The sequence below is a fragment of the Phocoena sinus genome, chromosome 5 (assembly GCF_008692025.1).
Source record: "Phocoena sinus isolate mPhoSin1 chromosome 5, mPhoSin1.pri, whole genome shotgun sequence".
NCBI lineage: Eukaryota > Metazoa > Chordata > Mammalia > Artiodactyla > Phocoenidae > Phocoena > Phocoena sinus.
The window spans coordinates 131,558,548-131,573,322 of record NC_045767.1 but is presented as its reverse complement, the minus strand read 5'-3'; the positions used below and the strand labels follow the sequence as shown (position 1 = coordinate 131,573,322).

The 14,775-nt window shown below is 35.5% G+C and overlaps 1 protein-coding gene across 1 annotated transcript in view; it reads right to left on the bottom strand.

Moving 5' to 3' along the window:
* Nucleotides 1–14,775, bottom strand: part of FAM13A (family with sequence similarity 13 member A) — a 346,933-nt gene that overhangs the window by 234,387 nt on the left and 97,771 nt on the right. The window lies entirely within an intron of this gene.

Below are 14,775 nucleotides of genomic sequence, written 5' to 3'. Positions count from 1 at the left end.
AAGAACAACCAGAGAGGAGATAAATGAGGAAACACAGCACTTAAAAAACAACAAACCAAACAGATCCATCAACATATACAGAATATTCTACCCAACAAAAACAGAAAGCCCACTCTTCTCAAGTGTACATGTGACATTTCCCTGAATAGACCATGTGTTAGGCCACAAATTAAGTCACAACACATTTTAAAAGACAGATATCATACAATGTATCTTTTCTGACCATAATGGGACAAAGTTAGAAATCAATAACATTAAGAAAATTGGAAAATTCACAAAATTGTGGGATTAAATAACACATGTTTAAGCAGTCAATGGATCAAAGAAAAATTGTCAAGGCAAATTAGAAAATATTGATACTTAGAGATGAATGAAAATAAACCACAACAAACCAAAACTTATGGGATGTAGCAAAGTGGAGCTAAGGAATAAGCTTATAGTTATAAACATATTAAAAAACAAAAAAGATCTCAAATCCAAAACCTAACTTTACATCTTAGGGAAATAGAAAAAGAATTTTTAAAAAATCCAAAGCTAGCAGAAGGAAGGAAATAATAAAGGTTGGAGCAGAGATAAATGAACTAGAGAACAGAAAAACAAAAAAGTAAATGAAACCAAAAGATGGTTCTTTGAAATGATCAACAAATACACACACACTCACACATACACACACACACATATATATACATACACACACACACACACACACAATGGAATATTATGCAGCCATTAAAAAAACAATGAAATACTGCCATATGCAGCAACCTGGATGAACCTAGAGAATATTATGCAGAGTAAAACAAGTCAGAAGAGACAAATACTGTATATCACTTACACGTGGAATCTAAGAAAATAATACAAATGAGTGTATATGCAAAATAGAAACAGACTTACAAATATAGAAAATAAACTTGTGGTTACCAAAGGGGAGAGAGAAGGTGCAGGAACAAATTAGGGGTATGGGATTAATAGATACAAACAACAGTACACAAAATAGATAAGCAACAAGGATATACTGTACAGCTCAGGGAATTATACCCATTATCTTGTATTAAGCTATAATGGAATACGATCTGCAAAAATAATGAATCACTGTGCTAGACACCTGAAACTAACACAATATGGTAAATCAACTATACTTCAGTAAAAAAATATATATGTAAGGAAATGCTAAAGATCACACAAAAAACTGTATAACAAATGAATTCAGCAAAGTAGCAGGATACAAAGTCAACACACAAAACTCAATTGTATTTTTATACACAATGAACAATGTGAAAAGGAAATTACAAAAACAATTCCATTTACAATAGCATCAAACAGAATAAAATACTTAGAAATAAATTTACCAAGGAGGTGAAAGACTTATACAATGAAAACTACAAAACATTGGTGAAAGAAATTAAAGAAGACATAAATAAATGAAAACATACCAAATGTTCATGGATTAGAAGGCTTAATATTGTTAAAATGTGACTACTACCCAAAATAACCTACAGATTTGATGCAATACTTATCAAAATTTCAATGGCATTTTTCACAGAAATAGAAAAATCCATCCTAAAATTCATACGGAATCTTAAGAGACACCTAACAGCCTAAACAAACTCAAAAAAAAAGAAGAAAAATAGAAGACTCACACTTAACTTACTGAAGGCTACAGTAATCAAAACAGTGTGGTATTAGCATAAAGACAGACATACAGACCAATAGAACACAGAGCTAGAAATGAACCCTAGCATATATGCTCAAATGGTTTTTTGACAAGGATGCCAACACAATTCAATGGAAAATGGACAGTCTTTTCAACAAATGGTACTGGGAAAACTGGATATCCACATGCAAAAGAATGAAGTTGGCCCCTTACCTAGCACCATACGTAAAAATTAACTCAAAATGGATCAAGGATCTAAAACAATAAAACTTTTGGAAGAAAACAAAGGACAAAAGCTTCATGACATTGGATTTAGCAATGATTTCTTGGATATGACGCCAGAGACACAGGCAACAAAAGAATAACAGACAAACTGGACTTAATGAAAATTAAAAAATTTTGTGCACCAAAATACACTATCAACAGAGTAAAAAGACACCCAGAGTGGGAGAAAATATTTGTAAATCATGTATTTGATAAGGAGTTAATAACCAGAATATATAGAGAACTCCTAAAACTCAACAACAACAAAAAACAACCAACCTGATTCAAAAAGAGCAAAGGATTGGAATAGACATTTCTCTGAGGAAGACATACAAATGGCCAATAAGCACATAAATGATGCTCAACGTCACTAATCATTAGGGTAATTGCAATCAACACTGCAATGAGACATCACCTCATACCCATTGGAATGCCTAATATCAAAAAAAAAACAAACCAGAAAATAATAAGTGCTGGTCAGAATGTAGAGAAATTGGAATACTTGTGCACTGTTGTTGGGAATGTAAACTGGTATAGCCACTATGTGAAATAGTACGGTGGTTCCTCAAAAAATTAAAAATAGAATTACCGTATGATGCACCAATTCCACTTCTGGGTGTATACCCCAAAGAATTAAAAGCAGGGTTTAGAAGAATATTTGTACACCAATGTTCATAGCATTATTCATGATGGCTAAAACGTGGAAGCAACCCAAATGTCCATGGATGGATGAACAGATAAGCAACATGTCATACAGTGGACCCTTGAACAATCAAAGGGGTTAGAGACAGGGATCCCTGTGTAGTTCAAAATCTGTATGTAACTTTAGAGCCGGCCCTCCAAACCCATGGTTCTGCATTTGTGGATTCAATGAACCTCATATGGCGTAATACCATAGCATTTATTGGGGAAAAAAAAATCCAGGTACTGTATAAATGGATCTGCAGAGTTCAAACCCAGGTTTTTCAAGCTTCAACTATATATACAATGAAATATTATTCAGCCTTAGAATAGAAGGAAATTCTACTATATGCTACAACATAGTTGAACCTTGAGGATATTAAGTAAAATAAGCCAATCATAAAAAGACAAATACTGTATGATTCCACTTACATGAGGTACTTAATAAGATGTGCAAAATCATAAAGACAGAAAGTATAATGGTGGTTTCCAAGGGCTGCGGGGGAGGGTGGGAGTTAGTGTTTAATGGGTATAGAGTTTCAGTTTTACAAGATGAAAAGAGTTATGGGGATGGATGTTTGCACAACAATGAATGTTTTTAAGACCACTGAACTGTACACTTAACAATGGTTATGGCAGTAAAATTTATGTCATGTGTATTTTAGCACAATAAAAATACAGTAAAAAAAAAAAAAAGCAAAGTAAGGAATGCTTCTTCCTCTGTACTGCATATAAGGCAACTGAGGACACTGACATCTGGTTATCATGACCCTTCAGTGATGACTGCTTAATGAAAGGCAGATAAAGGGATGAGGCAAGCTACACTTGCAATAATCATATTCACATTAACATATTAAAGCTATACATTGTATCCACTGCAGCACTTAACAATAGCAACATTAATGTTTACTCTTCAATAGAACTAGTCTGTTCACCTTATTATATGTTGAAGTCAGGATTTAGATTAAAAGCCAACTTTTTAAAAATTACTTTTAAAAATTAGCCATATTTTAACTTCTCCTGTTAAATAATATTTGAAGATTATGTCTAACGGCTGATTTTACTTACCTACATGTTCTTAAGATGCCTTCATAAAGATCTTGTCTAAAGTCTGCTGTGCCATTTTCTAAATTTTCAGTGTTATGAAAATTTGGGTGTGACCTTGAATGTGTCTCATACTCACTCAAGGGTCATGTGTCATGCATGTCAGTTGGGACAATGGTTGAAGATCATTCTGGTCTAGTTCTAGTCTAAGCATTCTCAGTGAGGGATATATTACCCCCAGTGGGGCATACTGGTTCTTGCAGGATGGGTGAAAAAAACCTACTCTTTTTATATATAAAGCACAGATATTTACAGTACACACACAGAAATATAGTATATCTATGGTGTTAAAGTTTAATTGGGGAGGGTATGCGATTAGGAAAAAAAATTCTAAAAAGGATCCTTATGGGGATGATAATGAAAGAAAGGTTGAGAAACGCTGCTCTGGCCCTTCCATTCTTACTGTGAATGTTGAATGCTGGCTCCTACTATAGGATCCACCTGCAGGTGAATGAACAGTGCAAAGAAGCTGGGGCTCTTGGAGCAAGGGGCTAGATGGAAAGATCAAGGAAGTGTTTGGGATTCTGAATTAGAAAAATGAAGGTTCAAGTCCTGGATCCACTATTTATATAGTGTAGCTTTCAGAAAGTTGCTTAACTGAACCCTGGTTACTTCATTTATACAACAGATACTGCTAATATTAGATGCTGTAGAGATCTTATGAGAATGCAAAAAGTTATGTGAAAAATGCTTTGCAAAACTATGGGGCCAGAAAATGATCAGGGGTTACGAGGGGCTTGGATAAAGGGAATAGCTGACTAAAAGGGACATAAGGGAACTGCTGGGAATGAAGGAAATGGTCTATTATCTAAGTTGCGGGGGTGGTAATACGACGGTATGACTTCGTTGAAACTCAGAACACTATACTACAATGGATGTGTTTTACACTATGTAAATTGTACCTCAATATCCCAACTTTTAAAAAATAAGTGCCTTGCAAACTATAAGTAATCATGCCAGTGCTTTCTATTATGAAGAGTAAGATTCTAGCTTTCGAAGTAACACTATTGGCCTACACTGAACGTACAATTGCCTAAAATTCTCTAGCCTTTTCTTAGGAATTGCTATTAACCTAGGTCTTTCTACTTCTGATCTCTCTTGAGAATCAACGTTCAAGACTAAACATTTATTTACTGTAAACATCAATCTGCTAAGTCTCCATCCATTTTTTCCATCTATGATAAGATAAAAAGAAACAACATTTTCGTAGTGGTCTTCAGATCTTTTATTTCTAACCTTGCTATATGACATATTAGTTGTCCTTCTCAGCTTTGTTTCATTCACTACTTTCATATGCATAAAGTCTTCTTTCTATATCTTAATCTAAATCATTAACAAAAGGCTTAAGTAGGTAGAGAATGATGAGATACTTCAACTGCAAACTCTTTTTGGACTGTCATCATTTGATTCATCAATAGCCTTAGAATACGCTTGTTCACTGAGGCCTGAATATACCTAATTTCATTATCTTTACATCACATTGCCCAATCTTGTCCACATACATTATGTGCAAATAGTACGTCCTCAACTAATTATTTCGCAATAAAAAATTCTGACGTGATGAAACATTCCCCCTTATTTAGTTCTTAGAAAAAAAATTTTTATTGAAAGCAATCACTGGAGGCCAGGTTTAATAACCATTTAAAAGGTGTAAAAACTTCCAAATGTATTCTGTTCTATTAACGAATCTATTGTGATTGACCTATATTTATTTATACGTTATAAATAAAATATTAGTACAAATGAAGACTTGGAAAATTGTTTTAAAAGATAACATTCAATAATAAAGCTCCTGGTGGTCCTTCAAGATGGTGGAGGAGTAAGACGTGGAGATCACCTTCCTCCCCACAAATACATCAGAAATACATCTACATGTGGAACAAATCCTACAGAACACCTACTGAATGCTTGCAGAAGACCTCAGACTTCCCAAAAGCCTCAGGAGCAGCAGATTAAATCTCCACAATCATCTTGATGTACCCTGCATCTCTGTAATACCTGAATAGACAAAGAATCATCCCAAAATTGAGGCAGTGGACTTTGGGAGCAACTGTAGACTTGGGGTTTCCTTTCTGCATCTAACTTGTTTCTGGTTTAATGTTTATCTTAGTTTAGTATTTAGAGTTTATTATCATTGGTAGATTTGTTTATTGATTTGGTTGCTCTCTTCCTTTCCCTTTTTTTAAATTAATATATATAGATATATTTTTTTTCCTTTTTCTCTTTTTGTGAGTGTGTATGTGTATGCTTCTTTGTGTGATTTTCTCTGTATAGCTTTGCTTTACCATTTGTCTTAGGGTTCTGTCTCTCCATTTTTTTTTTTTTTCTTTTTTCTTTCAGTATAGTTTGTAGCGCTTGTTATCACTGGTGGATTTGTTTTCTGGTTTGGCTGCTCTCTTCTTTCCCTCACTCTTTTTTTTAAATTACTTTTAAGTTAAAAATTTTTTTTATTTTAATAACTTTATTTTATTTATTTCTTTTTTCTTTCTTTTCTTCTCTCTTTTCTTCTGAGCCATGTGGCTGACAGGGTCTTGGTGCTCCGGCCGGGTTTCAGGCCTGTGCCTCTGAGCGGGGAGAGATGAGTACAGGACATTGGACAACCAGAGACCTCCAGGCTCCACACAATATCAAATGGTGAAAGCACTCCCAGAGATCTCCATCTCAACATTAAGACCCAGCTCCACTCAACTACCAGCAAGCTACAGTGCTGGACACCCTATGCCAAACAACTAGCAGGACAGGAACACAACCCCAACCATTAGCAGAGAGGCTGCCTAAAATTATAAGGTCACACACACCCCAAAACACACCACCGGACGTGGTCCTGTCCAACAGAAAGACAAGATCCAGCCTCATCCACCAGAACACAGGCACCAGTCCCCTCCACCAGGAAGCATACACAAGCCACTGAACCAACCTTAGTCACTAGGGGCAGACACCAAAAACAATGGGAAATATGAACCTGCAGCCTGCGAAAAGGAGACCCCAAACACAGTAAGTTAAGCAAAATGGGAACACAGAGAAAAACACAGCTGATGAAAGAGCAATGCAAAAACCCACCAGACCAAACAAATGAAGAGGATACAGGCAGTCTACCTGAAAAAGAATTCAGAGTAATGATAGTAATTATGTTCCAAAATATTGGAAATAGAATGGAGAATATACAAGAAACATTTAACAAGGACCTAGAAGAACTAAAGAGCAAACAAACAATGATGAACTACACAATAAATGAAATTTAAAATTCTCTATAATGAATCAATAGGAGAATAACTGAGGCAGAAGAACGGATAAGTGACCTGGAAGATAAAATAGTGGAAATAATTACACAGAGCAGAATAAAGAAAAAAGAACAAAAAGAACTGAGGACAGTCTCAGAGACCTGTGGGACAACATTAAATGCACCAACATTTGAATTATAGGGGTCCCAGAAGAAGAAGAGAAAAAGAAAGGGACTGAGAAAATATCTGAAATTATAGGGGTGGGATAGGGAGGCTGGGAGGGAGGGAGACGCAAGAGGGAAGACATATGGGAACATATGTATATGTATAACTGATTCACTTTGTTATAAAGCAGAAACTAACACACATTGTAAAGCAATTATACTCCAATAAAGATGTTAAAAAAAATAAATTATAGTTGAAAACTTCCCTAATATGGGAAAGGAAATAGTCAATCAAGTCCAGGAAGCGCAGAGTCCCATACAGGATAAATCCAAGGAGAAACACTCCAAGACACATATTAATCAAACTATCAAAAATTCAATACAAAGAAAAAATATTAAAAGCAGCAAGGGAAAAGCAACAAGTAACATACAAGGGAATCCCCAAAGTTAACAGCTGATCCTTCAGCAGAAACTCTGCAAGCCAGAAGGGAGTGGCAGGACATATTTAAAGTGATGAAATGAAAAAACCTACAACCAAGATTACTCTACCCAGCAAGGATCTCATTCAGATTCGACGGAGAAATTTAAACCTTTACAAAGAAGCAAAAGTTAACAGAATTCAGCACCACCAAACCAGCTTTATAACAAATGCTAAAGGAACTTCTCTATGTAGGAAACACAAGAGAAGTAAAAGACCTACAATAAGAAATCCGAAACAATTAAGAAAATGGTAATAGGAACATACATATCGATAACTACCTTAAATGTAAATGGATTAAATACTCCAACCAAAAGACATAGACTGGCTGAATGGATACAAAAACAAGACCAGTAAACATGCTGTCTACAGAGACCCACTTCAAACCTAGGGACACACACAGACTGAAAGTGAGGGGATGGAAAAAGACAGTTCATGCAAATGGAAATCAAAAGAAAGCTAGAGTAGCAAGTCTCATATCAGACAAAATGGACTTTAAAATAAAGACTATTACAAGAGACAAAAAAGGACACTACATAATGATCAAGGGATCAGTCCAAAAAGAAGATATAACAATGTAAATTTTTATGAACCCAACATAGGAGCACTTCAATACATAAGGTAAATGCTAACAGCCATAAAAGGGAAAATCGACAGTAACACAATCATAGTAGGGGACTTTAACACCCTACTTTCACCAATGGACAGATCATCCAAAATGAAAATAAAAGAAGGAAACACAAGCTTTAAGTGATACATTAAACAAGATGGACTTAATTGATATTTATAGGATATTCCATCCAAAAACAACAGAATACACATTCTTCACAAGTGCTCATGGAACATTCTCTAGGATAGACCATATCTTGGGTCACAAATCAAGCCTTGGTAAATTTAAGAAAATTGAGATAATATCAAGTATCTTTTCTGACCACAATGCTATGAGACTAGATATCAATTACAGGGAAAAATCTGTAAAAAAATATAAACACATAGGGGCTAAACAATACACTCCTTAATAACCAAGAGATCACTGAAGAAATTAAAGAGGAAATCAAAAAATACCTAGAAACAAATGACAATGAAAACACAATGACCCAAAACCTATGGGATGCAGCAAGAGCAGTTCTAAGAGGGAAGTTTATAGCAATACAATCCTACCTTAAGAAACAGGAAACATCTCTAATAAAACCTAACCTTACACCTAAAGCAATCAGAGAAAGAAGAACCAAAAAACCCCAATGTTATCAGAAGGAAAGAAATCATAAAGATCAGATCAGAAATAAATGAAAAAGAAATGAAGGAAACAATAGCAAAGATCAATAAAACTAAAAGCTGTTTCTTTGAGAAGATTAACAAAATTGATAAACCATTAGCCAGACTCATCAAGAAAAAAAGGGAGAAGACTCAAATCAATAGAAGTAGAAATGAAAAAGGAGAAGTAACAACTGACACTGCAGAAATACAAAGGATCATGAGAGATTACTACAAACAACTATATGCCAATAAAATGGACAACCTGAAAGAAATGGACAAATCCTTAGAAAAGCACAACCTTCCGAGATGGAACCAAGAAGAAATAAAAAATATAAACAGACCAATCACAAGCACTGAAATTGCGACTGTGATTAAAAATCTTCCAACAAACAAGAGCCCAGGACCAGATGGCTTCACAGGCGAATTCTATCAAACATTTAGAGAAGAGCTAATAACTATCTTTCTCAAACTCTTCCAAAATATAGGAGACGGAGGAACACTGCCAAACTCATTCTATGAGGTCACCATCACCCTGATACCAACACCAGACAAAGATGTCACAAAGAAAGAAAACTATAGGCCAATCTCATTGATGAACATAGATGCAAAATCCTCAACAAACTACTAGCAAACTGAATCTAACAGCATATTGAAAGGATCATACACCATGATCAACTGGGGTTTATCCCAGGACTGCAAGGATTCCTCAAAATATGCAAATCAATCAGTGTGATCAACCATATTAACAAATTGAAGGATAAAATCCATATGAAAATCTCAATAGATGGAGAAAAAGCTTTTGACAAAATTCAACACCCATTTATGATAAAGACTCTCCAGAAGGTAGGCATAGAGGGAACCTACCTCAACATAATAAAGGCCATATATGACAAACCAACATCCATCTTCGTTCTCAATGGTGAAAAAAAGTGAAAGCATTTCCACTAAGATGAGGAACAAGACAAAGTTGCCCACTCGCTCCACTACTATTCAACATAGTTTAGGAAGTTTTAGCCACAGAAATCAGAGAAGAAAATGATATAAACAGAATCCAAGTCAGAAAAGAAGTAAAGCTGTCACTGTTTGCAGATGACATGATACTATACATAGAAAATCCTAAAGATACTACCAAAAAACTACTAGAGCTAATCAATGAATTTGGTAAAGTAGCAGGATACAACATTAATGCACAGAAATCTCTTGCATTCCTATACACTAATGATGAAAAATCTGAAAGAGAAATTAAGGAAACACTCCCACTTACCACTGCAACGAAAAGAATAAAATACCTAGGAATAAACCGACCTAAGGAGACAAAAGACCTGTATGTAGAAAACTATAAGACACTGATGAAAGAAATTAAAGATGATACCAACAGATGGAAAGATATACCATGTTCTTGGACTGGAAGAATCAACATTGTGAAAATGACTATATGACCCAAAGCAATCTACAGATTCAATGCAATCCCTATCAAACTACCAATGGTATTTTCCTCAGAACTGGAAAAAAATTTTCACAATTTGCATGGAAACACAAAAGAGCCCGAATAGCCAAAGCAACCTTGAGAAAGAAAAAAGAAACTGGAGGAATCAGGCTCCCAGACTTCAGACTATATTACAAAGCTACAGTAATCAAGACAGTATGGTACTGGCACAAAAACAGAAATATAGCTCAATGGAACAGGAGAGAAAGCCCAGAGATAAACCCACGCACATATGGTCACCTTATTTTTGATAAGGGAGGCAAAAATATAAAATGGAGAAAAGACAGCCTCTTCAAAAAGTGTTGCTGGGAAAACTGGACAGCTACATGTAAAAGAATGAAATTAGAACACTCCCTAACACCATACACAAGAATAAACTCAAAATGGGTTAAAGACCTAAATGTAAGGCCAGACACATCAAACTCTTAGAGGAAAACATAGGCAGAACACTATGACATACATCACAGCAAGATCCTTTTTGACCCACCTCCTAGAGTAATGGAAATAAAAATAAAAATAAACAAATGAGACCTAATGAAACTTAAAAGCTTTTGCACAGCAAAGGAAAACATAAACAAGACAAAAAGACAACCCTCAGAATGGGAGAAAATATTTGCAAATTAAGAAACTGACAAAGGATTAATCTCCAAAATTTACAAGCAGATCATGCAGCTCAGTATCAAAAAAACAAACAACCCAATCGAAAAACGGGCAGAAGACTAAGTAGACATTTCTTCAAAGAAGGTTTACAGACTGCCAACAAACACATGAAAGGATGCTCAACATCACTAATCATTAGAGAAATGCAAATCAAAACTACAGTGAGGTATCGCGTCACACCAGTCAGAATGGTCGTCATCAAAATAATAATAATAAGAAGAAAGCTACTAATGCTTCTTGGAATTGAGGTGAGGCAATGGAAACAAAATTTTCCAGAATCATTTTTGTACCTGCAGCCCTTCCACCCACCTCCCTGGCAACGTTTCCCTTCTTAAGAACTAAGATGTTGGTGTTTCCAGGTATTCAATTTATATTATGTATCTCAGCTTCCATTTTTTCCTTCTCATATTGCAGATTTTATAAACAATACCATTTACTATTAATTCAATTGATGAGTTAATCTTTTCTACTTAAAAGCACTAATAGAACATAAAACTTCCTAAATGAAAGTTCTAGTCTACTATATCAACAATTACCCAACCATGTCTATATAATAATCAATGTTTTAAATAAATTAGAAAAATTTACATCAATTATTTAGAGGTTTTAAAATATCCAGATGATCGACTGGTAACTGAGTTCCCAATCACTTAGCGGGATAACTAATTTTTAAAACATTTATAATGGATTACTCGATATGTTTCAATCTATTTTAGATACATGGTTTCAACCAAAACAGTGAAAAAGTAACAACTGACTGTTATTAAGGATAGTTATTATTAAACCTACAATGATAAATATCAGATAGAAACTGATATCCTTAAAATGAAGATCGGGATATTGTTATTATCATTTCCAAGAGTTTTCAAAAAATTTGCCGTGTTATATTAAAACAAAATACGTCCTTAAGTATCTTATAGAAAATCTGTCAGTAGTCTAGAGGCGAGGAGAAAACTGAGGTATAGGCAAAGGTAGATGGGGTTTTTCCAAACCACTACCAGAATTAACAGAGATTAAGTGTTGGTGTCTCAAAGATATTGTTTGTCTGAAAGGCTCACAATCAGAAAGGATCTAACAGATTCTGGGTGAAGAGGAGTGCCCCAATTCAAAATCTCACTGAAATCTTCCATGACTCCCATTTTTATCCAAGGATGCGGCTGATGTTAAAACAGCATATTAACAGCAATGGGCTAATAACTCTCTTCATGTTGTTAAACTGTTAGACCCAGAAGCAGCTAGGGTTATCTACCGCATTTCAGATAACCTGCTTTAGACGGAAGAGCGAAAACATGACAAGACATACAGAGGGAAGCGGGGCTCACGCACAGAGGTGGAAGCCCTCTGCCTATTCCTCTGCTGTGCTGGAAAGTGGCAGGGACCATGGGCTGAGAGCCAGAGCAACGGCGCCCCTGAGCTGCTGCTGTCATTTATTACACTTGTCATCTGGGCACTGAACCTCTCTGGAAACTTTCTCATTTTCAAAATCTGAGTTTTGTCCTGAATGGTATCTTGGATCTCTTCCATTTCTGTAATTGTACTTTTCCGAAGAAGTACATTGATGAGGTGAGGTGAGTGTAGACTCCCGTTGGCTTTAGAACACCAGTGACTGGACAGAAGAGCAGGTATGCATGTGAGTTCTACCAACATTAACAAAACATGGGGGATTTTGTAGAAACTCAACTTTACCACCAGTTCTCATTTTAAAGCAGGAGGGGAAAAATCTCATTTTTCATTTAAAGGGTTAATTTCAGGGCCTTACCTACAGAAGCTTCTCATGGAGCAGGAACTATCACTCCTGGTCCTGGGCTTGGTTATAAACTTTATACCCACCGAAAGTGATTAGGATCAGAATGGTAGCAACTTGAATGGCTCATGTCACTTTTAGTCATTTTTCATCATTTCCTCCCCTGCTCCTTCGGGTCCTGTGACATAACAACACATCTTCAACCTCAGAGCTTCTACTCATGATGTATGATTTTTCCTGGAAAGTCTTTCCTCTCTTTCTTCACTTAGTAAAGTCTATTTATCTTCTAGGGTTCAACTAAGCTGTGGCCTCCACCTCCATCAAAATTAACTGCCTCTTCCTTATTCTCGCGAAATTCATTTCATCTTCTATCATAGCATTTATAAGTGTCTGTTTTGTATCATAATTTGCTATGAAGGTATTTCTCTCCAATACACTGTATCTTAAGGGCAGGCAGTCTGTCCAAATCATCTTGAATTTCCAACAGAGGCTACTACTACACACGGCTAAGAACTAAAACATCTGCATACTCCAAGAAGCAGAATTGGTCTTTACAGTTCACTTTCAATTTAATTAAAAGTTACTTTCTACTTTTCAGTTATAAGGTGAATAAGTTCTGGGGATCTAATGGACAGCTTGGTGATTATAGTTAAAAATACTGTATTATATACTTGAAAGTTGCTGAGAAAGTAGATCTTATCTGTTCTCCCCACAAAAAAATGGTAATTATGTGACGTGATGGAGGTGTTAACTAACGCTATGGTGGTAATGATTTTGAAAAATTTAAATATATCAACAAATCGTACACCTTAAATTTACAAATGTTATGTGCCAATTACATCTCAATATAGCTGGGAAAAAATTAAGTGTCAATGGCACCAAAAAAATTAATTTCCTCTTTGTATATAAATGTACCACATATGCTTGTAGTGTATAGTATAAAATATAGTGTAAAGAATATACCCAAATGTTGTTACTGTCAGCATCAGAATAAATAGCATTTATGATGCATCTCATCTCCAATGGGAAGAGATACTCCCCAAATCAGCGAGTTATAGGCAAAAGCAGCCATGTTCAATCTAGATAATGCCTGGGTTGGAACAACTGGAATGCTTCCAAATGGGCTAAAGAAACACTGGCAAGGCCTTCAGGGAAATAAATACCAAGAAACATATGGTCTTTACCAAGAGCTCATCCTATAATGTTACTGAAAATAAAAGTAAAACTTGAATCCTTCATTACTCCAGTATCAATCCCTTTTCAGGACCCAGTAGGAGTACATAACACTGGTTATCAAAAGAGTAAGAAAACCTCTCAGAGTCTCAAAATCATCCTCATAATAGTTTGAAAGGAACTGTTTCAATATTATGCCCAGCTTCATGGTATCTGACAGCAGTCTAGCTATTAACTGACAAGAGTCTCATGAATCCTAGCTAAAACATGGTGAAAATGTAAAGAAGATGACCATCTTATTCTTGTTTTATTCTGTACTACGTGTAGATACATGTGCTTTATTCTAAGCCTTTAGCCCACTGAATACTTCAGAAGTTTCTTCAAGTAGCAAACGTGACTAACTCAAATCTTAACCCCTTATTTCCTCTTTTTTTAAAAATTGTCGTAAAGGCAGGTAACGTAAAATTTACCGCCTTAAGCATTTTTAAGTGTAGAGGTTCAGTATAAGCATACCCACATTGTTGTGAAACAGATCTCCGAAACTTTCATCTTGCAAAACTGAAACTCTATAGCCATTAAACAACTCCCCTCTTCCTGTCCCCCCAGCCCCTAGCAACCAACATTCTACTTTGTTTCTATGAATTTGACTATCTCAAATACGTCATGTAAGTGTAATCATACAAGTATTTATCTTTCTGTGGGCTTACTTCACATGGGCATAATGTCCTTTAAGTTCACTCATGTTGTCACAAACGACAGAACATCCTTCCTTTTTAAGGTTGAATATTCCCTTGTATGTATATGCCACATTTTGTTTATCCATTCATCCACTGAAGGATGCTTGGGTTGCTTCTACCTCTTGGCTATCGTGCCTTGCCTCTTTCTACAT